General features: G+C 40.0%; 1 pseudogene; it reads right to left on the bottom strand.

The window, feature by feature from the left end:
* Positions 1 to 6,341: 6,341 nt before the first annotated feature.
* On the bottom strand, positions 6,342 to 12,435 carry LOC102987243 (ataxin-2-like protein; annotated as a pseudogene).
* Between the last annotated feature and the right edge of the window lie 14,401 nt (positions 12,436 to 26,836).

The following is a 26,836-nucleotide window of genomic DNA, read 5'->3' as shown; positions in this document are numbered from 1 at the left end:
ATAAAAAGGATCAATTCAAGGAGAGGATATTATTCTTAATTTCAAGCTTGAGTAAGAAGTATGTTTGTTTTCTGTATTTATTTATGTCCTCTGCTTCTTCTTGCTAGATAAACTTTTCAAGACAAGACCAAAATTTGACATTTTTTATCATGAATTCTGAACACAGGTATAATGCAAATGATCATTTATATAATGGTAATTGTCTAAACAGCACATATTAATTAGGAATTCAATTTTCAGGTCATATTTGACTTGTCAGAAGAACATAGGTATTGCTATTCTTACTTATCTTTTGAGATCCAAAAGGAAATGGAATTTACCAGTTGCAGGGGCATCCCTTCAGGAATAAGTGGCTTAAAATTGAGAAATGACTAGCATTTTATATGTGAGAGATTTTAAGTGATGTGAATGTTAAAGAAAAGATTGTAAAGATATAGTATCCAAACATAGCAGTAATTCATGAGAGAAAAATGATTGAAAGAAATTTGTAACTGTAAATTATTTTAGAAAATGTGGAATTCCCTTTGTAATGAGCAAAATATTAAATATTCATAGTACAATGCTCATTTATGAACTGTAATCAGCATTCTATAAGAGTGTTGTGAAATGATCAGAACAGTTAATTACCTAATTAAATAAAAATTTGAATAAAATAAAGTATAGCATGTTAACCTAAGTTTAATTTAGATCAATTTACATGTAATTACTTTAAGTTGAAGGGAGCTTTCACCAAATACAGATTTTACAAATCATTTATGCACTCATTCATTTACTACACAAAGATATTTTTTACATGAGGTCAATGTTCTAAGTTTTCTTTGATTTATCTATGAACACCCACTATGTTCCAGACACTGTGCCAGTGGTGGCTGATACAGGGCAGTTTAAACAAAGGAAGGAAGTAACTAGCCCGTTCTGGACCTTCAGATCTCTGCCCAAATGTTCCTCCTCAAGCCTCCCCTGACTGCCCCATCTAAGTTAGGTTCCACTGTAATTGCTATGTCACAGTTTGTATGCTTCCTTTGTAGGACTTATCACCACTAGTTTATTTGTTTCTCTACTTATATATTCGACTTCTATCCTCCACAATGTAAACTTTATGAAGGCTTACATGTCTTGTTTGTAAGCATATTAGCTACTCAACTAATGCATGGAAGAGACATGCATTAGTTAAGGTAGTATGACTTGATGGCTTAAGGTAAATAGGAGCTTTTCTCTTAGTGATATAAAGTACAGTTAGAGTGAAACCACCAGCCAGTCTATAAGAACTAAATAATGTACACCTATCTAGATGCAAGAATACATATTAATACATATTATTGAGATGTATATTAACACTTTCTAGTGGTACATGCTAACACATGTCATGCAGAACTATACCCTGAAAGTATGTGTCCCCCTCCCAATTCATATGTTGAAACCCAACCCTTTGGGAGGTGCTTGGGTCATGATGGTGGAACCCTCATTAATGGGATGAGTGCCCTTATAAAAGAAACCCCAAAGAGCTTCCTCACCCTTTCCAGCATGTGAGGATACAGCCAAAAAGACGGACACCTATAACCCAGGAAGTCAGCCCTTGCCAGACACCAAATCTTCTGGCACCGTGATCTTGGACTTCCCAGCAACCAGATTGTGAGAAATAAGTTTCTGGTGTTTATAAACCGCCCAGTCTATGGGATTTTTGTTATAGCAGCCCAAAAGGACTAAAACATATAAGTATACATATTAACACACATTACAAAGGTACTTATTAATGCATGTTATGGAGGCTCATGCTAACACACCATAGGAGTACACATTAGCATATGATGGAGGTACATGTTAACACGTTATGGAAGTATGTGTTAATACACTATAGAGGTACGTGGTAGCATGTGTTATGGAGGTACATATTAACACATGTTACAGAGGCACACATTAAAGTGCATTATGGGGTAGAGGCTAACACAGTCATGGAAGTACATGTTAGCATATGTTATGGAGGCACATGCTGACACACAGCATGGAGGTGCATGTTAACACATGTGCATAAGCTTATTAATACATGTTATGGAAGTACATGCTAACACATGTCATGGAGGCACATGTTAACACATGTTATGGAAATACATATTAAGAGCTGAGGAAGCACTGGGGATGGATCAACTAACTTTACTTAAGAATGAGTAAATGATGTTTGACTTGGGTATTATATGACAAATTAAAGTTTTCCAGGTAAAAAATATTCAATATAGAACGCAAAGCTGAAGATAAGCTAAAAAGCTAAAAAGCTAAAAAGTGTGTGATAAAAGTGTGATAAAAACTATAAAATGAAGAGCTTGTAGACCTAACATCTCAGGTCTGAAAGAGAGGCCATCACAGCTCTGCTTGTGGATAGGATCACTTCCAAGTTGCTGTTAATGAGCCAACAAGAATCTATGTCACATTTTGTTTCCCTTTAATTTTTTAAAAAGACCCTCTTTATAACTATTGCAATCCCTTCTTTTTTTTGTCCAGATGCGGCACAAAACCTGCGAATCTGGATATGGAGGGAAGGATCGTTGGGGAATCATGGAAGTAGTACTGGTCAGTTTTGGTCCTCAAGGCTTGATTGGGAAGAACACTGGCTGCCTGGAGAGGAGCTGGGGAGAGAAGCAACAGGATGGTCATAGCATGAAAAAGGCAGTGGTGGTGGTTATGAAGTCAAGACACAGGGGTACTTCTGGGAGCCCTGTTTCTTTCAGGCTAAAAGATGAAGTCACCCCTGGTGAGCAGACAGCCTCTACAGAGGGTGCAATCATGCCTCCGGGAGAGGAGGATAAGCTGCCCTTGTCCACCTGTGCTACATTGGCCATGCGTGAGTAAATGAGTGCTAGTACTTTAAATGATAACTGGGACTTTTCAGAATTTATAGCTTTGTTATATAATTTTCAGATTAAATATATGCAGTTTTTCATATTGAGTACACCTCAGCCTGTTCCAGTATCTTGAGGGTGCATTTAACTGAAGAACATTGGGCTTCCTATAGTGGTTTGCTGATTGAGTTGAAACACTCAAACAGTGACCTCAGTCCTTGTGTTAGAAGAGATTGGTCACAAGTTTTACATATATGTCAAACATAATCCCAACTTCTAAGGTACAGTTAGAGTATACCAGTCAGGCAACCCATAAGTATTTTTTGAATGCATACTCGTCATTCATTTGTTTATTCACTGAATTATTTTTTCAAATTCTAGTCATGTGTCTGTATTTTTCTGTTGGTTTAGCACTTTGCCAGGTTTAATAAGCATAGAAAGTGGTCCTTAAAGAGGATTCATTCTAATGCCTTTGGCATACTTGTTGACACATAGAGTTAGTAATTACAGAATTTTTAGCCAGACTGTATTTGTGAGCTGGTACAGAACCAGTACAGAAGGCACTTCAGTGTCCCTCTTACAGCAAATAATGCACAGTGATCCTCTAACACCCAAAGCTTGCAGGAAGTAGGGTATACCATGAGTGGCTTTGAAGTTAATGAAAGTCTAATAAATTTTGGATTTTGGTAGAAACATTTCTATTGAATATATACAGTAATGCTACATATTGGTGTAATGTAAAACTGAACTCAGTCAGAGAAAATTTTTTACAATTATAAAGTGTTCCTTAAATTTACTATGAACACACTGAATGAGTTTATTGAGGTAAACACTCATGTTACTCCTGAAATAACATAAAGAGGGGTACACCTGGCTCGGCAAAATGTATCAATTACTGAAGGACATTTTTTCTACTCTGAATAGGTTCATCACAGAGTTCTCAAATTTTAATTGACTTTGGTGTTTGATATGCCTTTGAGCAAATCAGAACCCTATTGCCTACCGTATATTGATATTTCTTTCACAGATAAATTTACTAAAAATGATAAAAAGAAAGAACTCCTCTATGACTTAAGCTAACCGTTAGAGCAGCTCACTGTTCATTCCTGTCTGACAGTGCACAGGGCTGCCAGCCACGCTCCTGGCCTGTGTAATACAACCAGACACATGTGGGTGTGCTCCTCAATCGCTGTTCCTTGCTCACAGTTTCAGTTCAGCATTGTACGCTGTAGATATCCTTGTTGTCAGTGAATGTCTCCCTCTTTTGCTTTGCCTTTGTCATTAGTCTGAAAACTTGGAACAACTTATCTGACTGTGATCTTTAGTTTCTCTTCAAGATTGTGATTTTTAGATTTGCTACTTGTGGCCACCTCAGGTAAACATTCCACCTGAACTTCTCCACCCCTGAGAGACCTTCTCTTTAGCTCTTCCTCACATTTCTCACCTGGTGAGCAGACCCTGGGCAAATTTTCCCTTTGCAGTGTAATTTGACTTTGCTAGTGGGTAGAACATTGCTGTTTTCAATTGCTGTTAAGAATTTTAGGTTTCCTTATTATGGAAATAATAAAAGATAAGTTAATTAAGTGATATTTAAAGTGCAATTATTTTTTAAAAAGGAGAAGACATCAGTACTTATAGCTTTGAGCTCTGTTTAAAAGAGGTTTGATGAATATGGAAGACCACCATGATTTTTCAGGGTACAGTGACACCAAGTATACATCTCTTCAGGTTCTTAGCTAAGTCCAGTTTCCACCACCCTATTGCTTCCACATTCTCAACTACATTATGGCTGTGATTAAATGATCTCCCACATATGAAGTACAATTGTAAAACTGAGCTCTCTGTTTGTTCCTTCTGGGTTTGCCATCAAGGAAGTTATTCAAGGTACATATCAAATCTCCTGGATTGAGATGAATTAGCATGAAATATGATCTGAGGACCGTGAGGGATCTACCAGTATCTTTGTGTCACTGCAGTCTCATGGAGAGGCTTTTGCGAGTCCCTGTGGGCCGAGAGCTAGAGGCATGAGAAACCGTAGCTGCATGGTCACAGATGCTGTAAACCCCTCCTTCTTCTGCATGTCAGCGGTCTCCTTGGCAACACATTTTCTCTCTTGCCTTTGGAAACTGTTATTGAGTAGAAACAATTTGGGTTGTTATAGCAATGAAGATGACTAAAACCAAGGCCAAGAGATAACTGCTTTCCTCCTCAGTAGGAAAAGAGCTCTCCCATGAATGTACATTAGTCATTAGCTGAGCATTCCCCTCATACTTGATGGCTTTATAGGGATCCTCATGCTGAAGTCCCATAAGCTGGGTTTGAAAATACCTTGGAAACCCAAGTGAATTCTGCCAGGAAAAGGACAATTCAAAATTCATTATAAGAACCAATTATAGGAAAAAATTCAAGAAGTATGGCCCACTTTCTAATTTGTTTCCTGTTAAACTGAAGGAACTATAAACTTATTAGCTACCCCTTAGAAAATGGAACAGTGCAGAACCACAATTATGTCACATTTTTAAAAGAACGCAAGTTTGGGGAGACACTGTAAATATTAAACTTTAATTACTGATAAATAATGTACCGAGTCGACCAAAGGTTTTTCTTGGAGACTTGAAAGTAAAAGGAGGAAATGTATTCAAGTCGATAATCATTTATGTAATCCTTGCCAGCTATGAGTGCAAATGAGGTGACACCAATATTTTCCTGGTCTCTGAATTCACCTGGTAAGGCAGCATTTTTATCATCACTTAAAATCTCTCATAGGATTACTCTTGAGCATCTGTGGGGATGTCACACATGAGACCATGAATGTGTTGTACACCAGGTTCTGCTTTGACCCTTCCCAGATGCCCATTTCCCTCCACAGCCCATGAGGGCATCTCACATTAGTTTAAAATTTTATATATTTTTTAATTTTAAAAAATATTTTTATGTAATAAAAAGTAAAAGTCCTTGTCCAACCATCCTGGTGGGTCACCTGTGTCTCTCATACAGATCACTCAAGTAAATGGGGAAGAAAGAACAGGGGGCCCAAGTCTGAGGTTATAAATAATAGAAAATAAAAGATCTTCGTCTCCAGCGGGGAGGATAGATGAGAGGATGGAAGGGCAAGATGGGGTGAGGATGGGCAGGGGCAGAGCAGGAACCCCCCACCCCCGCTGGACCCCGGCCCTGCCCACTTTGAGGCCCTTCCCATTCAAGGTGCTTGGCGGTTATAAATAATAGAAAATAAAAGATCTTCCATCTCCAGTGGGGGGATAGATGAGAGGATGGGAGAGCAAGATGGGATGGGGATAGGCAGAGGCAGAGCAGAAACCCCCCACCCCTGCTGGACCCTGGCCCTGCCCACTTTGAGGCCCTTCTTATTCAAGGTGCTTGGCAGGAATTCCACAGCTCCCCACCTCCCCAGTGGGGGGAAGGAAGCTAAGGAGCTGGAGGGCTGGGACTGCTCTGAGCTGCTGGGGGAAGAGACATAGATCACTCTTCTCTCGACTCATGGAGGTCTCAGGTCACAGCCAGGACAATCTTCAGTTCCCTGGGTGGGTGGAAGGGGAGCTTCTGGGAGGGATGAGATTGAACTGGTTGGAGGAGAAAAAGAAGAGAGCAGGCACATTAGAACCCAAGCAGCTGTCCCTTCATCCAATGCCGTCCAGTGCGGGGTGTGGGGGGAGTGTCGATAGGACCGGCCTCCTCAAGGTGTCTCATGGCGCTATAAGAAGCACAGATCAATCGCCGTTTCCCAGTGAACCAGAGCTCTTCCTCATGTGCCCGGCTCAGCCCCCCACATCCCAGCCTGATGCTGTCTGCTGCGCTGACCTTACCTTGGCTAAGTCAGGAGACATTTGGGTTCACTGAGAGCTGAGGAGGCAGTGGGGAGGGGGGCTGCTGGATCACAACTGAAGGAGGATGGAAGGAAGCAAAGAACAGAGCCAGGAGCAAGCCCCTGGTGGCAACGACTGTGGCTTCTGCTCACCCTACATCACAGACAGGTGCAGGTCGGCAGGCGCCCTGTGCAACAGCCCTGCCTCCAAGACCCCTCACTCCCCACCCAGAGCCCGTGCATCCTGCCCTACCTGAAGTGCATCAGCCAAATTCCTCCAGCTAATGAGAACTCATGAATCCTATCATCAGCTCCTCCCAGAAATCCAGGCGCCTGGCCCGGCTGCTCACCTTGGGGGTGTCCGATGTAGGGGTAGGGTGAGGGTATGGAAGCTGAGAATGCAGGCACCCCACTCTGGGGCATTGCACCTTGAGGGAAGCCCCCATGGCTCTGGGGTGGGTGCAGCAGCATTATCTGGGGCAGGTGGGAAGTCCCAGGGTGAGGAGGCTGGACTGCTATGATTCCAGTTTGGACATGGGCGTGGGTAACATGGGCCATATCGGTGACACCATGGGGCAGCTGCTGGTGGGCATGGATGGAATACACAGTGGCTGGTTGGGGGAAGCTGCTCTGACGGGACTGGGCAGAAGGTCCCGGTGGCAGAGAAGGCGGTGTACCCGTCAGGATCCCTGGGTGGTACAGGTTCTGCTATGGCTGTACACTGCCCAGGTGTGGGGCCTGCCCCACCTGGTGCTGGATGGGACCGGGGTCCACATGCTGGGACTGCAGTTGGCTCCCAATAGGCATGGTGGCTGGTTGCAGCTGGTACGCATGGAGCTTCATGGCATGGTGCAGATAGGACTGGTGAACAGTGGCATAAAGGGCTTGGGGAGTGGGCTGCTCTGCAGAAGTGTACTGAGGGGTGAAGGGTGATACAATGGCCTGGGAATGGCTCCCTGACATCAGCATGCGGGGGTTGCTTTGAAACATGGGGGCAAACACTGGCTGTGAGGGGTAAGGGGCCGTGGGCTGCCTCATGGTGGGCTGGCCTGGGAACTGCTGTGGGTTGTAGGGGATGTAGGAAGAATAAGGTGTGGCAGCCACCAGAGGCGGGGCAGAAGCAGTGGTGGTGGCCTGCATCATCAGAGGGGCTAAAGCTGGCTGGTGTTTGCCCGAGTGCTGGGAGGGCAGGGAGCCTTTTGCTCCCTGGTACTTGTCCTGCTGTCCAGGCATTGAGTTGGTGAGGTGTCTGAACAGCTGGTCCCATGTGTATCTGAGGTATGTAGGAAATGTACTGGCGGCTTTATAGCCCACTCTGGCCTTCTGTCAGCACTGGGATGGAGGGAGTTGAATGAGTCCGGGGCCCAGAAGAAGTTGGAGTACTGGTTGATTTATTAACAGACAGCAGGGGCTTAGTGGGATTGAACTCCTTGGCCTTAGGGTTCAGTGTTGACTTCTTCACTTGTTCAGCAATAGGGCCCTCATCCTTGTCATCTCTTTGGCTTGGACAAGGCAGTGGGGGCTGAACCCGCCCCTCGGTGCCTCCTGCTGGTGGCAGGGGTAGTTCGTCCTCCTTAAGCGATACGGATTCTAAAAGGAAGAAACAGCCCCCATGGAGTCTGAAGCCAAAAGACCTCCTTCTCCTTCCCTTTGGCCTCCTTCTTTAGGATCTGGCAAGGGAAAGGATCCAGGCTGGTCTCAGGGGAGCTACTGGGCTGAAACTTAAACTGGGCCCCAAACTTTCTCAGTTCTTCTAGTTGAAAGCATTTCTCTTTGTTCTGAAGGCCAGGGACTTTCCCAGCTATCCACGACAGCTCCGGGAACTGCAGCGTTCTCTCAGGTTACTTGGCCAGGAGTTCTTTTACATCTGTGGGGGCCAGTGAGATCTTTGGAGAAGCTGGGGAAATGGAGCCTACTCCAGGATCCCCAACTGAGGACATCACGGGGATGGAAGCTGAAGAGGTCGGTACTGCTGAGCAGATGGGAGGCTCAGGACAGGAAGCTGGGACTGGGGCAGGGGCAGCTGACTTGGGAGAGCTCAGTGGGTACATCCGGCCCACTGCAGGAGCAGGTGGAACAGAAGCTTCTCCAGAAGGCCTGTTGCTGGGGGAAGACAGAGTCTTGGTACCTCTCAGAGGCCAGTGTGCCTTAGGGGACATGCGGGAAGGGCTTCCATTGATACTGCGTGTCTCAGAACTTGGGCTAGGGCTGCTATTGTCAAGATGGTGAAGGCCAAGAGGTGGCAAAGAGCTAAGGCCAGGCCTGCCCGCACGAGAACTACTGCATCCAACTCCTCCCCTGGGACATTCCTGAACTCGATGGGGTAGAGGGATATACTTTCCCTCTCTAGATGCCAAGCTGGGGCTCTCTTGTCCTGAACCCCATTGCTGAACTGCACTGTTCTCCTCCTCGGTGCACCCTTCATTGTTCTCCATGGCGATCCGCAGGCAGTACTGGGGGCTCGATTCAGTCTCTCAAGTCAACTGGGCTGCACACAGCTCCCACTGATGAAATTCTTCTGAGTTGTCCTTCTCTAAGGGACAAGAAGAGAGACTACTGTCATAGGCGGTCTTTACACTGTAGTTCTCTTCATTGACCTTGAACATTTCATTGGGGTCCCATCCATTGGACATGTCAGACTCCAGGTCATAGTAATCGCTGTTGCTGTCGCCCCCCCTCCCAGCACTGAAGCATCTTCTCTTTGTGCTGCCCACTCACTTTAGAGTTCATGGCAATGGCTGAATCAGTGAACTTTAGTAGCATAATTGAAGTCAACATTTTGGAAGTGGACAAGCACAACATCACTTGACTTAAACACCATGGTGTCCACAATGTCTTCCTGACAAGGGCCACCTGCTGGCTCCGATGCTTTCTGGTGCACGGTGTCTACTGCCAGTTCGAACTTTGGGCTCAGCATCTTGAAGATACCTTCACAGGTGGTACCATTCTTCACCTTTACATCACAAGTGGAGCCCACAACAATTGTAAGGAAATGCAGCATTCTGGAATTGCTGTCACCCTCAAACACCAGTGACTGTGGGGTGCCTTTCTTGTGCTTTGTCCCCTAGCACTGCCGATGGCCGCTGCCCTGGCCTCTCCTGATGTTTCTGCTGTGGTGGCGGTAGCTGCGGCGCCAAGATGCCCTCAGCTCCGGCGGAGCCCGCTCCCAGCAATGGCTGCAAGCCCCAGGCAGGGGGAAGCGGCCATGGGAGGCCCTGGGGCAGCCGAGGTGGAGGCCAGGGACTCCCAGGAGGCCGCCGTTGGGATGGCTGTTGCTCTTGGGAGGCCAGCGGGCCACGGCCTGTTGCGTGGGGGCGGCTGCTGGGGCTCGAGGTCTGTTGTGGTGGCTGAGGCTTCAACTTGAGGGCAGCGTCCGGAAGGGGAATTAGGGGGAAGGGAGGGAGAGAGGAGGCCTGGGCTGGGCCCCTGCTGGAGAGCGTGGGAAGCGAGGGGGACTGGGAAGCTGGGGCCCCACTGCCGTTGGCGGGCGGGGGCAAGCCCTACAGTGTCGGGAGCTCCATTCCTTTAATTCCAGATAATTTTATCTCACCATAACACATTATCATGACCCTAACAAAACATGTACGTAAGTTGAAATTTAATTTTTGCACATGACCATATGACCTAGGGACCAACAGATTTCTTCCGGATTAAGAAACCCCAAAGGAAGCAGATGCTCAGCCTTGAGGAGGCAAAGTTTCACATCCAGCAGGCAACATTAGAATTTCTGTGCGGTGCTTGTACAATCTCATGTCTCTGGTACTTGGCCAAAAACCAACTGTCATCCATCAGGGGCATCCTCCCTCTGAACAAATAAAACTAAACATAGCAGGTGACCACTAAGATCAGCAAGCATGGTTTACCCAAGTAATTGTGCCTATAAACACTTAAGGAAGATGCATGTTGAAGGGACTTACAGAGGTTATTGTGGACGGTCAGAGACAAACCAACGATGCAGAGAAAAAAATGTGGAACAGATTAAGATGCATAGTTCATGGGGATAACTTTGGCACTCAAGAGATCTCTGGAACTGAAAGATTTCAAGTAGAGTTAAGCAGACATGCTTTATACATCGCACACAGTGGCGGAGATAAATTGTCAACAGTTAGAAAAGAACATTGGTGCCTGATTTTAATAAGGCTACTGCTGAGGATATCTCTAACACATGTCCTAGCTGCCAATGGCAGGATCCTTACATAAATAGAAAAGTAGGAAGTAAAAAGGAGGTAAAGTCCTGAAGCCCCTTTGAACATCCCCAAATGGATTTTATACAAATGCCCCAAGCAATGAGCTATGATTGTGTTCCAGTTATTATTTACTTTTTCTTAGGGTGAATCAAGGGCTTTCCTGACCAGAGAACTATGGTCCTAAAAGTGGTAATAGTCCTCCTCCTTCTTCTATTAATAATATTAATAATAATAATAACAATTGCTTGACTTTATTTTCCTCACTGGGGTGTGGTGGAAGTCAAGAAATTCAGGAATCTCTCCATTGACATAGGCACATATTTCACTGGCATTGCTATTATTTAACTCTGTAAATGTTCACCTTTTATTCAGAAACTTCACTGTCTTTTTCATCCAAAATCATCAAGAAAAGTAGAGATAATCAATGGAATCCTAAAATTATTATGAGCAAAGCTCTCAGAAATCCTTGAAATTTCAAGGCCTAAAGTATTACCAATTAGACTTGACTGGAACAAGACCAACTCCCTCCAGGACCCACAAATTGTCTCCTCCCAAGTTAATGATAAGCCTTTCCATGTGTTTGGGAATTTCATTTCCAATGTCAGATTCTACCTATTGCAAACTGATATGGTTAAATAATACAAGGGGCTCATATCCAGCTCTATTGCCAACAGATTCAAGCTCCGTTATAAAAGTCACCCTGCATGATCTGAAGCCTGAAAAGCTGGTCTTCAGGGAAAGACATCAGAGAACTCTGCCCTTGAACCATGAGGGAAAGAACATTATGATGTACTATTAACAATTGACACAGCAGCAAAACTCCAAGGTGGTCATTAGATTGACATTTCTTGATTAAGAAGACATACACCATTTCCTCTAGAGCACTGGATGTCCAGTCCCTCAGTAATCTGTAAACTGACAGCTACACGGGTGAACAGTATCCTCCCAAGACTCTGATCAAGTTGGTTACTGCAGACATAGACTGTTTCTGTCCAAGACAACAGAACATAATTTTCTGATTCCCTGGTACAATTTTTCTTTGCTTACTTCTAGTCTTGGTTATTATTATTGTACTTTGACACCCTCTGTTAACTGAGTAAAGGTTTTTCAACTTACTCTCCATTATTTATATTCTGTTATTTTTTTTTACTCCCTAAGGTCTTCTGTCCCTTAAGAAAAAACAAACTGTCTTGCTCATTTGTCTCTTAGCTACTGTGGTTGATAATTTTATGTATCTACTTGACTGGATCAGGGAATGCCTAGGTAGCTGGTGAAACTATTTCTGGTTGTTGTCTGTGAGGGTGTTTCTAGATGAGATTAGTATTTGAGCTGGTGGGCTCAGTAAAGTAAGTTGCCCTCTCCAACTGGTGGGCATCATCCAATGTGTTAAGGGCCTGAATAAAACAAAAAGGTGGAAGAAGGAGACATTTGCCCCTTTTTCCTGCCTCATTGCTGCTGAGCTGGGACATCTCATCTCATCTATTCCTGCCCTCAGGCTGGCATTTACACTATTGGCTTCTCCGGTTCTCAGGCCTTCAGGCTTGGACTGAACTACACCACTGGCCTCCTGGGTCTGCAGCTCGTGGATCATGGGCCTCCTGAGCCTCTATAACTTCATGACCCATTTCCTCATAATAGATCACCTTTCATATCCTATTGGTTCTATTTCTCTGGAGGGCCCCGACTAATACAGCTACGATTCTGAATTTAATTCATTACTAGACTTGTCTTCTTCTATCTGATTCTGCTGACAGAAAAATGTAATAGTTATTCCTTTTAACATTTCAGAAGGTAGATTTCATCTTACAGGTCCCTTCTCATACTTAAATTTCAATCACATAATGCATTCCAAACTTCAGCCTTGTGAAAAGTGGACCTTGACTCCACATCAACAAAATGATTTTTCTCAGGTCATCACAACCCTGTCAACAAAACCTACCACACCAGGAATGGGAACTAATATTGGAACTATCATAGCTATAATCATCAGTCTGTTCTCTTCAGAGCTGTTTACTTTAAAGGAACAGTGACTGGCTCACTACAGTTGATATAAACACTATTCATATTCCCAATAGTATCTGTGCCCCTTTCAGGTACTTCTTAGGAGAATACCTTCTGCTCTGGAAGCTCCACAAACTAGGTTAAATTTATTATCCAGTTGATGAAATAAAATTTATGTTTTAAGGCAGGACAAGAAAAAAATTAAACATAAAATTCTCTCTCTGTGTTAGTTTGGGTCTTCTCCCTCCCTAATGTGCAGGGTGCATCTGCCATACACATTAAGCAGAGCTCCTCAAAGATGGAAGAGCCTGCTCGACCTTAAAGATCAATATTATTTCTTTCTTCTGATGCTAGAAATGTAACTTCTTAAAAGAATAGTGGGGCTTCCCTGGTGGTGCAGTGGTTGAGAGTCCGCCTTCCGATGCAGCGGACACGGGTTCGTGCCCCGGTCCGGGAGGATCCCACGTGCCGCAGAGCGGCTGGGCCCGTGAGCCATGGCCGCTGGGCCTGCGCGTCCGGAGCCTGTGCTCCGCAACGGGAGAGGCCGCAACAGTGAAAAAAGAATAGTGTTCTTTCCCAGCTCTGTAGGGGATCATGGTGACTTGCTGTTTCTTGGTATGTGTTTACCTGGACTATGTATCCTTGCTGAACTTTATGTAAAATATATATTTTGATGTATGATCCTTTGTCTCAAAAATGTATATGACTTTGCCTTCCAACTTCTAACAGGTGGAACAGTTCTCAGAGCTTGCTGAGAATCTGCTTCCCTGGTTATAATTCTCAGTTTGGCTTGAATAATATTCCATTTTTTCTTCTTATCTTGATAGTGAATTGAATTTTCATTGACAGAGTGTTGTCACAAATAATCACATAGCCATTGATTTCCTCTTAGCTAGCCAAGGGAAAATCGATGCTGTAAGAAACACTTCTAACATAAATATTATACCTAGGTAAATACTACAGGTAAGTGAGCACATAGTTTGGGACATTACTTATGCCCAAAACTCTAAAACAGGTCAGGATAATTTAATAGGTCACTACCACCTTCACCCTCACCCCTTATTATTTGCCTCTGAAACAGTTTTTAATGTTGGACCAAAAAGGGTGAGACTGAGGAAAACAGTGGAGACATGAGGGGCTAGAAAGCAACTTGCTTAACCTCCATATCCTTAAGGACAACAATCTTCTGAACATGGAATTTTTTCAGTATTTTCCTTAGATTTTAAAAATCTTTCCTCTGATTTCAAACAATCCCGAGGAAATGGTTTTGAGAAGCACTGATTCATCCTTCACTTTTACTTGTAACACCTCTCTCACAGGTAATACAGCGTCTCATTTTATGTCAGACAAGGAACTGAAATAAAATCTTGGAAGTTTTATGAAAAGGGCGTGAATTGGCAGTAGTCAAACCACTAAGCCACCTCTACTTCCACCCTTTTTTTCCTACCTTCCAACCACACTTCAAGTTCTTCAAATACGAGCATGTGCATATGATGTGTTCTAACATTTCTGAACAGCTGTAAGAATGCCTCAGTAACCAATATTCCTTCCAGGAATTATCACAGGTTTTTATTTTTGTATGAGAATTACTAGATTGCCCTCAACATGTCCAAACATGCAAAACTTTAAAAGCCCTCAATCCATATTCTGATCTTCTCTAGCAAACCAGTTTTTATTTAAAAAATATTACCCTTAAATAGAGAAAATCATATAAATCTATTTATTTGACCTTTATTATTTAATATTTATTAGATTCTCTTTAATAGACATTTATTTATTTATAAATCACTTTTTGTTATAACTTAATGGTATTACTTATTCTAAAGGTGTTGATCTAATAACTCAGACTTGGATGAGAGAAAACGCTAAATTAAAAGTGTGAAACTTTTTTTATTTATTTGTGTTTATACTCACAGAGAAGCTTTGTAGCCCAATGAGAAGAGCTTGGACTCTGGACTCCAAATACATGATTTCAAGTCCTAGGAATATCCCTTGCTGTGACCTCAGGCAATTTAATGAAACCTGTCACACCTTATTTAAAAACAAAAACTGAATATACTCCAATATAATTCAAGATGAGGCATTTTACTCATTAATAAAACTTATAAGGAGAAATTGTAGTCAAGGACACTTTATAGACAGATTCAGGCACAAGATATCCTTTCCAAGAGGGTAGTGTGCAAGTGGCGAGTTTTCCATGACCCCTGATGGTGAGAGTTGGGGGTGGAGAACCTGGGAGAATATTTTAGAAACAGACCGTCTCTACCCTCGTCCACCTGGGAATTCTAAGAGCAGGGAGGGGAGAAGATTTGAATCTGATGACAGATTGAAACTTCAATATCAACCAGATTTTTAATACTGGAAAATAAGATATGAGTGACCCAAAAGCTCTGGTATTTATGCAAGATTATCAGTCAGAGATGAGAAAACCAACAGAGCTAGTCTGAAGGGCAGTTTTGAGAACAGCATTGAAGCTATTTCTTAACTGTACACCACTGAGTCTAGCCACCCCAATAAATGTTCTCTCTGTAAAGCACCTGGCACATAGAATGAGCTCAAGATATGCTAGTTCCTTCCCTCTTACTAGCTCTGGGTCCTTCACAAGCTCAGTCCCTCTGAGGGTCCTCACCTATGACAGGGAGTTACCATGAAATCCAAATGAGATCAGGGGTTCAAATGCTGCCTCATTCACACACTTTCTGGTTCCTTGAGTTCCTTTCCTTCTTTACATCCATTCATTGTTAATGTGAAGTCTCAAAACCAAGGAAATAATACCCAGAAAGAATATGGAAAAAAAAAGAGAGCTGAATTTTAAATTGGCCATATTCTGATGCTTACAATTTAAGTCTAACATATTTTAACACTGTTCAGGTATTACAAGTTTCCAAAGGAGCAAAGAAAAGAATTCTCCTTCTCTTTGGCAGTTATATCAAATTGAGGATTTAATTCCCACAGATTTTCTTTTACATGTGCTTCTATAAACTCACAAATCTATAAATGTTAGCATGATTAACAGTTTTGAACTATTTCAATAAACTCTTGCTAATTGTAACTAAGTGAAGAGAAACAGCAGGCTATTGAAGGGAATCAATAAAAAATGTATCTGTAAACAATTTTAAACGACATAAAATCAATGAAGTAAGTGGGTTTTATTTGAAAAGTATTTTTCAGAGGAAGTGTTTTGTTGGGTACATAAGATTCCCAAAGAACACATTCGTATTTTATATAAATAGTTGAAAAGAGCTTGAATGTGTTTGGAAAGTTCATTCTCTCGCAAAATTTAAGTATTCTACCTGATGACTTAATATTTTGTTTAACAGATTTTTGTCCTTAATTAATATGGCATTAAAGTTTAGGCTCATTCTAATTATCTCAAATTCTAAATCTGTAGAATTGAATGTAAAATAAAAAAATGAATATTGTTTTGCTTCAGTTATAATTTCCATCAACATGAGGAGATACTGGGCAAACAGAAAAGGCAGCGCTGGATGCAGTGGGACCCACGAGAAAGAAGAAACCCATAGCACAATTGAGTGTAAATCAGGGCCTGGGTCCTGGACCTGAAGTTCTGACACCAATGCTATGGTGGCCTAGGGTGGTAGACAGAAGACTTTAACCAGGCAGGCAATCAATCATTGGGGGTCCAAAAGGACACAGCAGCATGTCTCCCCCATTTTAAAGAGCAGAGTCACAGGGGTTAATATGGAACCTGCTGGCAGGAAGTCTGACAGCGGGAAGCAGGGAACCCAGATATTGGGCTGGGTGTTCAAGGCAAAAGCTTCAGTCTTCGAGTGCACCTAAAGATGGCAAAATAAGTTCCTGAAAGTTCTGGGAGGTTTAGTCCTGGAAATGTTATCAGAGCTAGCACACAAAGTGAGCACCAAATTAGCTCCAACTGTGTTTAGTCCCAGATCATAGCACTAAACTCCTTTGGCCTAAATCAAAAATCGTTCTAGCAGTTGGGGCTACATTGAACCTGAAAGGGGATTCAAGAGAACAGGAATTTAATAGGGTTTTTGGTATGTGCTTTCAGATTTATGTTAGATCCTTGAGAGAACTATTCATCATCCTGACATTTTTTTCCAGTTCCAAGATGAGATTATTTTTGTGTACATTCCTTAAGGGAAAGTTGAGAGAATTTAATGTGATTATGGCCCTTGAGTTCTTTGCATTTATTTTTCTAAATTGGGAAGTCTCCGTGCTAAAGCTTGGTTTAGACAAGGCTTAATTGGAAGTAGTTTATGTGCATATGTGCTACTGTGAAGTGTACCATCCTTAGAAAGTGTCACCTTAAGCTTTACTGAATGAAAGAACCTATTCTTATCATCACCAGAGCCCCTCAGATTGTATATTTATACACACATGAACACACAGAGACACACTCTTTGCAATTACACTCTTTCTCTCTCTGTACATAAATAAGTATGTATGTTTAAATAGAATCTATATACATACATATCGCGTGCAAGCCTACTCTTTATGCAATATGGAAAAAAGCAACAAATTTCTAAAATTAAATAAACAGAAAAAGGAGCGTTTACTTTGTCCAAAGCTTAATGCAATCACTTCTTAGCCTTTTACAAGAAAGAGGCCAGAATTCAATTGCAAGTTTTCTACACAGTTTATTAAGGTAGAAGATAAAATACATCCTCCAATCAGAGAGGAAAATTGAGAATGAAAAAAAAAATAAACTGTGACAAGAGCTGCCTGGGACACTTAATGGAGACTAAGTGTTCCTAACATCTGGGGAAGAAATAAAAGTAATTTCTACAGCATGGAAAATGGAAACAGATTCATTTCACTGGGAATCCTCTTCCGCCTTCTATGTGCATTGTTGTGAAACCCAAATGTCCACTCTTGTTTCTCCCTACTTTCCCTTTTCATTTCTATCATGCTCTTTAGAAAGAACTCCAGTTATCAATTTCTTATTTGCTCTACCACCCTTTAACTTTTCTTTCATTTATTCTCCTTTTAGTTTTATCCAGTCATATTTCCCACTTTCCTCTCCTTCATTCCTATTGTTTTAACTGTTGATGTTCAGTGGAATACCACTCTATTATTCTTTCCCCATCTGTCTCCAAATTCAATACTATACATATTTGAAATATGTCATGAGAATTTGTTTTAACCTCAAATATTAAATGGAACGTCTTCTCTCTTCTCTCTCTCTCTCATAACAATTAGAAAAGATGTTGTATTAGCTAAACTGACTTTTGAACCATCATTTTATCCCAGAAACAATGTAGTGCATTTAGTTCCTTTGGGCAGACCTCCACTTCTACCAGACATTTTAGATTTCTTCTTTACCAGTTCCTCATGAAGTTTACTTTATATTGTCTAGAATAATTTTCTTAGAGTCTTCAGTTGAGACCAAAACTCTTGGTTTTTCAGAGTAAGACTTGATCATCTAATATGCTTAAGAACTGGCACACATTCAACCCTCTGATTTCCCTTCTCTTTTAGCCTTGGACCCTGCTCCTTCTCACACTCTGTATCCTTGGAAGCCCCTAAAACACTCCTTGCACTCGGAGATCTCATTCACTCTCATAGATTCAACTATATGAGTTATTTTCAAATCTACCACCAGTCTCAAAATTACCAACAGAATTTCTTAATCCTACATTCCCAGTGGTCTGTAAATTATTTTCATCTGAGTACCACGAAATTTCAACCTTCATGTGTTCTAAACCAGTAACTTTCAATTTTTTCTAAACACAGATTCTTTTCTATAATATGTCTTAAATGGGAAACCAGTATTTTATCAGATTAAAGCTAACAGAATAGCAGGTACTTATTATGAAGTCCTTAAAGGTGACAAATGGGCCATTTGTTATATGTACACATAATGATACATACAGAAAGAGTTATGGGTAACAAGTAAGTTATATTTCTGTAGCTTGGCTTTGCACACACAGTGTAGATGGACATTGCGCCCATCTCAGTAGGCCTAAATTTAGAAAAGATCCCTGAGAAACAACATCTCTCAGCAATATTTTTGTAAGAATTCATATTTGTGTCCAAATATGAACACATAGCAGGAACATGCAGATGTATTCTGAAGTCTGCACAGAGTGAGTTGGCGTGGAAGCGCAGGTTAATGCCATTGGTGGCCCCATTGAGCTTAAATGTAGATATTATGCAACAAGTTTCATGAGTGTGTTGTTTTATATTAAAATTTGTTAATTTTTAAATTATGTTCTATGACTTCCAGAAACTGTGAAATTTCAGCTTTTAAGGAACAGTAACAATTTACAAATCACAGTTTAAAAGCCATTGTTTTATTTGAATGAATGAAATCATTCCTCACCAAACACTATTTTCTGATCATAATCTCTATATTCTTTTGGTAAAATGATCACTGCCTCTTATTTTTTCTTCACATATAACCACAATTCATTTCATTGCTAACTTCAATGTATTAAATTTTTTTCTTTTTTTTCTACTTCAATAATATTTCCCTTGTCTAGGCTCATATTACCCCACATCTGTGTTGCCAAAAATAGCTTCTTACATGGCCTTCCTGTTCTCCACCACCTTTTCTTCCAATTTATCCTGCACTCTTCAACCTGATGAAAATACCACTGTTCTCACACTGGTGCCTTACTCACGAAACTTCAGTAGCCCTTTACTGTTCCGAAACTAAATGCCAAATACTTCTGCTTAATTTATAAGGTTATTCATTATTTAAAAATCTTAATCTTTACATCTCTAACAGTAGACACACAAATATGCACAAACACATACACATACACCCCCCTAACTGAAACATTTCTCCCTCACTCCACATCTATCATATCCATATCAAAATCTGTTCTAGGATCTTCCTTTATACCTTTCCTAACTACACAGAAGCACTCCATTTTAGCCCTTGGGGTCTACACCACTTTTTTGGCAGATAATTATACACTGTTGACTTGTTCTCTTCATTTCATGTCTCCTCCAGCCTAGATGATACGTACTTCGAGAAAAGGAACCTCTGTTTTCTTCATATCTACTCTCCTCCACCCCACACATGCTCAGAGTGACCACAATAGGCTTGGCATGTGGGAGTAGCCTCTCAAAATCTCTTGAACATTGTCAGCTTTTAATCTTCCTATTGAATACTCTTAATTCTTTTATTTTTTCTTTCATGTATCTTCTTTTTTTTTTAATTACCTTTGTGACTTTCTCAGGATCTGTGTACACATTCTATATAACTCAGTTTAGCCACATTACATTTAACTCAAGCCCTGAGATAGGGAAGAACTTTCAATACTAGTGATTTTCAGATTCCCTTGTGGAGTAGATAGGATGCAACCTTCTTAATCAAAATAGGAAAATTAAATATGACCTTTCACACACACGCGCGCACACACACACACACGCCCACACACACACGCGCCCACGCAAGAGTCATATGAGCCCCTAGGAAGGTCCTCTGTGCTATTCTCATTCTGAGAACCAATGCCTGGAAGGATTACTAATGCGCTCTGTTATATCCCTCAAATGGGTTGAAATGAAGGGGGAAAAAAGTATGGGAGAATTTAAAATTAAAAGAACAAAATATTTGATTACATTACAATTTGAGACTTTTGTCATAAACATAATTAAAATCAAATAGCAATCAGATTTAGATTTTTTCTTACTCCTTCCGTTGATTCAGCCCTGAAGAAACTACAGAAAATAGAAGGAATCAAAGATCTGAAAAAAATAACACCTATGAGAGCTCCATACACACTGAAAGCATCTCAGAAAGAGTAAAGAGGAATGGTGGTGCAGGAAGCATCTACCTCTGGCTAAGAGCATCCGGACCCATCTTTGAGAGACTATGTTGGAGATGTATTATGTTTTCTTCTTCTCTCCACGTTGCCTTAAGATGTATTATGTTTTCTTCTTCTCTCCACATTGCCTTAGACAGTTATTGCCTGCTCCATCGCCATAGAAATTCCCTCAAGCCTAGACTGCTTGGTCTTGAGGAAACAGATGAATATCAAACAGAATTCAAGGGTAGTTCAAAAATCGTGTAGGCAGGGAGCTGGTGTAAACAGGGTAGGCAGGCTAGCTACCCTCAGGCATTCACTATTTGCCTCCTCTCTGCTCCAAACAGCAGGGTTCACTTCACTCCAAAGAAATGACCTCTTCTAAGGCTGCTTCTATCTAAGGTGATTTTAAAGGTGAATCCTTCAGATCTAATGGTCCACCTAGTGACTCTGTAGCTGTGTGCACTGGTGTCCCTTCCTGCCCTTTCCTTAAACTCACAGAGATGACAACTACTTACAGGACTTTGGCTTTTCCCCAATACATATTAAAAGTCAAAGCAGGAAGACATTCTAAGAGAATATGAACTTACAAGCCAACATGACTAGACTCTTAGAAGAACAATCTTTTCAACAAAGAAAACAAAGTCAACAATGAATATCACAATAGTTATTAAAATCCAAACATTTTAAACAGTCATGATAAATGCTCTTAAAATGATGAATATTAGTAATATTTAATAGGATGAAATCATAAATAGAAAAAAGTAGAAATGTTAATTTTGAAAAGTAAAAGTTATAATAGTTTAAGATGAATAGCAGGATGAAAATAGTAGAGAAATCAGTTAGTGCACTTGTAGACTATTTTGAAGAAATCTTCCTGAGAGTAGCATGAAAAGGAAAAGGGAAATGAAATATAAAAGGATAGCTAAGAGATATGGAGAAGAAAAGCAGAACTACCAACATATGGAAAATAAGAATATAGTAAAAAGATAAAATAAAAATAGAAATTTTAATGAAATATAAGGACATCAGATAGTTCTAAAATCTTCCTATAAAGAAATAAGAATCATCTATTTGAGACTTCTTAACAGTAACTTTGATGACAGGAAGATAACAAAGCAATATTTTTTGAGTATTTAAATAAATCAACTTTGAGCTATAATTTTTAATCAGCCAGATTGTCATTTAAATGTGAGGCATATGCACAGCTACCTTTCCCAGAGCTTTCTTTGGAGTTAAGCGTTTCCCTGTGTTTATATTTTGGTCAAGGGAAAATGGGCAGAAGTATGCCACTTCTAGGCCTTGCCAATAAAAGTATGTGATTCTTCTGTACCCATATATTGGTTACTATTGATTCCCAAGGCAGTTGGGGAGCTATGTGTTGGATGTAGCATTTCCTCTCTCAGCCCAGGTCCCTGTATGACCATATGGAATACACCACCCTCCCTGGGGCTGAGTGTTCTTTGTGTGAGAAAGAATTTTTTTTTTTTTTTTTTTTTATGTAGAATCATTGTTGTTTTGTGGATTATCTATAATAACAACTTATTTTGCCTCAATGCAAAGAATTTTATACAAGCAGACCTAATGTTTTGCACTTTGCTTTATTGTGCTTTGCAGATATTGCATTTTTAACAAATTGAAGGTTTGCGGCATTGAGTAAGTTTATTGGTTCAATTTTTTGCAACAACATTCTCTCACTTTGTGTCTCTGTGTCACATTTTTGGTAATTCTCACAATATTTCAAACTTTTAAATTATTATTTCATTATCATTATTATATTTGTTATGGTGATCTGTGATCTGTTTAATTTCTACTACAATTCGCCGAAGGCTCAGATGCTGGTTAGCACTTTTTAGCAATAAAGTATTTTTAAATTAAAGTATGTACATTCTTTTTTAGACATAATGTTATTGCACACTTAATAAACTATAGTATAAGGTAAACATAACTCTTATATGAATTGGGAAACAAAAAAACTCATGTGACTCTCTTTATTGTGATATTAACTTTACCACAGTGGTCTGGAACTGAATTTTCAATATCTCTGAGGTATGACTGTATTCTGGTAAAAGAATAACAGAAGAGGAAGACATAACAATCATAGACAGATGTGCACCTAATGATATATTTCCAAAACCATGAAACAACTACTGCAGAAAGGAAGAAAAGAATAGGTAAAACAATTATACCTGGAGATTTTAGTCCATCCCGCTCTAAAATTGAGGATCAATCAGACAAAAAATAAGCAGAGATATAATAAACAAATATGAACTATTTAGACTTTGTTAGACATCTACACCTAAAAAACAGATAATTCTTGCTCTTTTTAAGCACACGTGGAATGTTTTATGAAGTATTAGACTATTGAGAAAGCTTCAATTATTTCCCTAATCAATATCTTGTGGATTGTGATGGAGTAATACAAGCCATCACACAGAAAATTGGAACTGGTAATTGTTTTTTTTGTGTGTGGTACGCGGGCCTCTCACTGCTGTGGCCTCTCCCGTTGCGGAGCACAGGCTCCGGACGCGCAGGCTCAGCGGCCACGGCTCACGCTCCGCGGCACGCGGGATCCTCCCAGACCGGGGCACGAACCCGCGTCCCCTGCATCGGCAGGCGGATTCTCAACCACTGCGCCACCAGGGAAGCCCTGGAACTGGTAATTATTATTGTTTCTATCTACTTTAGAAATTGAGGTCATATAAGCCTCATGAAATGAGCTGGGAAGTTTTGCTGTTTTACTTTTTTTTTGGAACACGTGTATTAGAAATTATTTCTTAAAAGTTGGTCAAATTCACCTCTGAAATTGTCTGAACATACAGGTTAGGGACATGATGGTGTTTGGTGAATACTTTCTTTTTTTCAATTTCATTGACCATTCTAATTTTATATTTATTCTTGAGTTTTAACATTTAAAAAGTATTTTTCTGGAAATGTATTTAAGCTAGATTTTGAAATAAATTAACATATACAGCTGACTCTTGAATAATGCAGGGGTCAGGGTTCTGACCGCCACACAGTCAAAAGTCCATGTATAACTTTATAATTGGCCCTCCATATTTGTGAATTTGTAAATTTGACCAACTGCAGATTGTGTAGTGTTGTTTATAATACGTGTACATTTATGATTGTGTGCTTGCTTTTGTTTGGGAATGTAATTGTATGCGATTGAATTAATCATATTCTCTTGTTCAAGGTACAATGTCATTTTATGGCCACGCAAGACCATTCTATTTCTTTATGTATTTTTACCTTTTTGCTACCTACCTTGCCCACTTTGACCACCACTATGTTTATTAAATAGATTTTTCTTTGTATGTTTTTTGCAAAATGTATATTATGTTGTGTGCATACATATTTTTATTTCAATAAATAGTGTCATGTTGTATAGTTTAAAAATTTCCCTGAGCTCAGTGTGTCTAAGATCCTTCCATACTGCCATGTGCACATCTAACCTGTTTTATTTAATTGCTGGACAATAACCCATGATGTGCTTCCACTGCATTTTGCAGGGGGTGAGGAGGGATAAATTGGGAGATTTGGAGTATTGTTCTGTTTGAACCCCAACATTAAATTCATCCGCAGGAATGAGGCCATGGTTTAGAATGCAACTCTAGCTACAGAGCACCTGAGCTGAATTCCTGTTCTCACCACTCTACAGATACTGCTTAAATCAAAGGGACATATAAATTGTCATGTTGCCAAATCCAATAGTCCCATCCCAACTCTGATCGCACTTGCCCATTCATTAGCATTCAGCACAATTGATCACTGACTACTACCTCAAACACTTTCTTTTCTTGTTTCTTCCCTGTCTCCACCTTCTTTGTTTTCTACCAACCTTCCTGCTCCTTTCCAATTTCCTGTGCTAGTTTGTCATCTTCTGTTCAACCTCTAATCTCTCAGGTCAGTCAGTGTCCTTGTCCCTTCCTTGCACATCTAAACACTCTCCTATAGGCATGTGGCTTCAAATATCTCCTGTATTCCAATAGCTTCAAAATTTATCTATCTCTGATATTTTCCATGAATTTCTCATGCATGTATACAACTGCCTACTCAAAATATCTGCACATACTTGTGTCTTAGATCCTTCCAAATTAAAGTACCCAAACAGAATTTTTCATTCATCATATTCCCAAACAACTCTTCCCCAGACTCCTGGTCTTGGTCAATAGCACACAAAGTACCCAGTTGTTCATACCCCAAAACTAGTCATCATTTTTTTTTTCCTATTTCCACATCAATGTATACATGTCTTATCACTCTACCTTCAAATTACCCCAAATCTTCCCTCTTTTATATTTCTCCAATATTGCTGCCTTAATGCAAGACAATCCCTGCTTATCTGAGCTACTGCAGTAATCTCCTTTGCTTCCTCTGTTCCTATATCCCCATCTAACCAACACCAGAGCAACCAAAGTATCTTTCAAAATATATGCCTGACCAGGAGACTCCTGCTTATAATTCTCCAGTGATGTCCCATCAATCTTAGAAGAGCATACAATCTCCTCACTTTGGTATTTAAGGCCTTATCTGACAAAGAACTTCACCTAGTACCTTCTCTCTCCCTTACTTCTCCCCTTCTTTCACTATGCTCTTGCTGCATTGACCTCATTCCTGATTCTGAAACATTCCAAATAATTCTCACCTAAGGACTCTTGCACCAGCTATTTCTTCCTGTGTCTTCTTATGACTCAGTTCTTAGTTTAAACATCACTACCTTAGAGAGTTTTTCCTGGACCAAAGAATATAATGTTGTCCATAAAACTCTAGTACCTACTCAATCTTATTTATTGTGTTTTGAAATTCATATGTGTTTATGAATTGGTAATATTACTGATTTGTTTATTCATTTGTGTATTACCTCCCCAATCTCCCATTAGAATATAAACTCAAAGTGTCACATTAGGAGTTGCAATTCAAAATGTGCACATTGCTAACATTTTCAGTTGAACAGATTTTATTATAAAGTTTCCTAACACTAAAAATTATGATAGCAACAAAATACTTTTTCTAACAAATCAGCATGTTATGACAATTTTTAGACAGACGGAAATGAAGTGCCTTATGCTAACATTTTATTACATATATGTACACTTGATAATCAAAAGACATTGTTGATCTAACAATGTGTTAAATGACCTGTGCTTCTGAACAAAGGAATTACATTTTAAGTTAATATATTAATCACTGTATCTTAAAAAAAATGTTTAGGGAATTCCCTGGAGGTGCAGTGGCTAGGACTCTGTGCATTCACTGTGGTGGCCAGGGTTCAATCCCAGGTCAGGGAACTAAGATTCTACAAGCCACGAAGTGCAGCCCCCCCAAAAAAAAAAAATGTTTAAAACCTCCATTGTTTTAGCACAGTGGCTAAATTTGATATTTCATATTGTAGCTCATATACTCTTTTACTTTGTGTGATAATTACATTGCTGAGTATTTAAAATTAAATATACAAGTGCTTGCATAATACAAACTATTATTTAACAACTTAGGTGTATATATCATTATGTAGATATAGTAGGGATTATTTGTAATAGTTTGGCAAGTATAACGTAGCATTTTTTTGGTTGCTCTTATTATTTCATTATTTTAAATATAACTGCTTTCAAATTTAAATAACTTTTAGATGAATATTATTTTGAAATACTATAAAATTTAAGATAAAATACTGAGTTGTTTTATTATTTCATCATAGATGTCAGGATTAAAGAAAAACAGACCTGTTAGAATAGAACTATAATAATATTATTCTGTGTCATTACATAAAATTTTGGAGAAATTTGTTGAAATGCCGGAAAAAAAGAAAAAATTCGGAGCTATTACTTTCTGCAAACTGTAGCACAGATGTGCCACTGATAGAGCAAGATATAAATTTACCCTTTACCTCCATATCAACCAAATCTAATGAATTTCAAGAAAAATGGAAAGGAAAAAAAACCTATTTGCACCAAATGTACTTTCTCCTGTCCTGGATACCTGACCATGTAACTAGAATATTCAACTAGAAGACAAGTCTTCTCAAAAGACATTGCAAGCAGGAAAGTTTCAATAACTTACTCCACAAAAATTATTCCAAATATTAAAAAATGTCATTTGATTTCTGCTGCTTTTTTTTATCCTCAAGACTCTGCATTTTTTTCTAGAATGAAGAAATTTTAGATATGGGGAAAGAATAAACTGAAGAATGAGATGGTTACAAATGTTGGCAATAATTATCACATATTCTTAGTAGACATAAAGAAAATGAAA

Source organism: Physeter macrocephalus, chromosome 7, assembly GCF_002837175.3.
Source record: "Physeter macrocephalus isolate SW-GA chromosome 7, ASM283717v5, whole genome shotgun sequence".
Taxonomy (NCBI): Eukaryota; Metazoa; Chordata; class Mammalia; order Artiodactyla; family Physeteridae; genus Physeter; species Physeter macrocephalus.
Note: the sequence above shows the minus strand (reverse complement) of the source record. Positions and strands in the feature narration are given on the sequence as shown.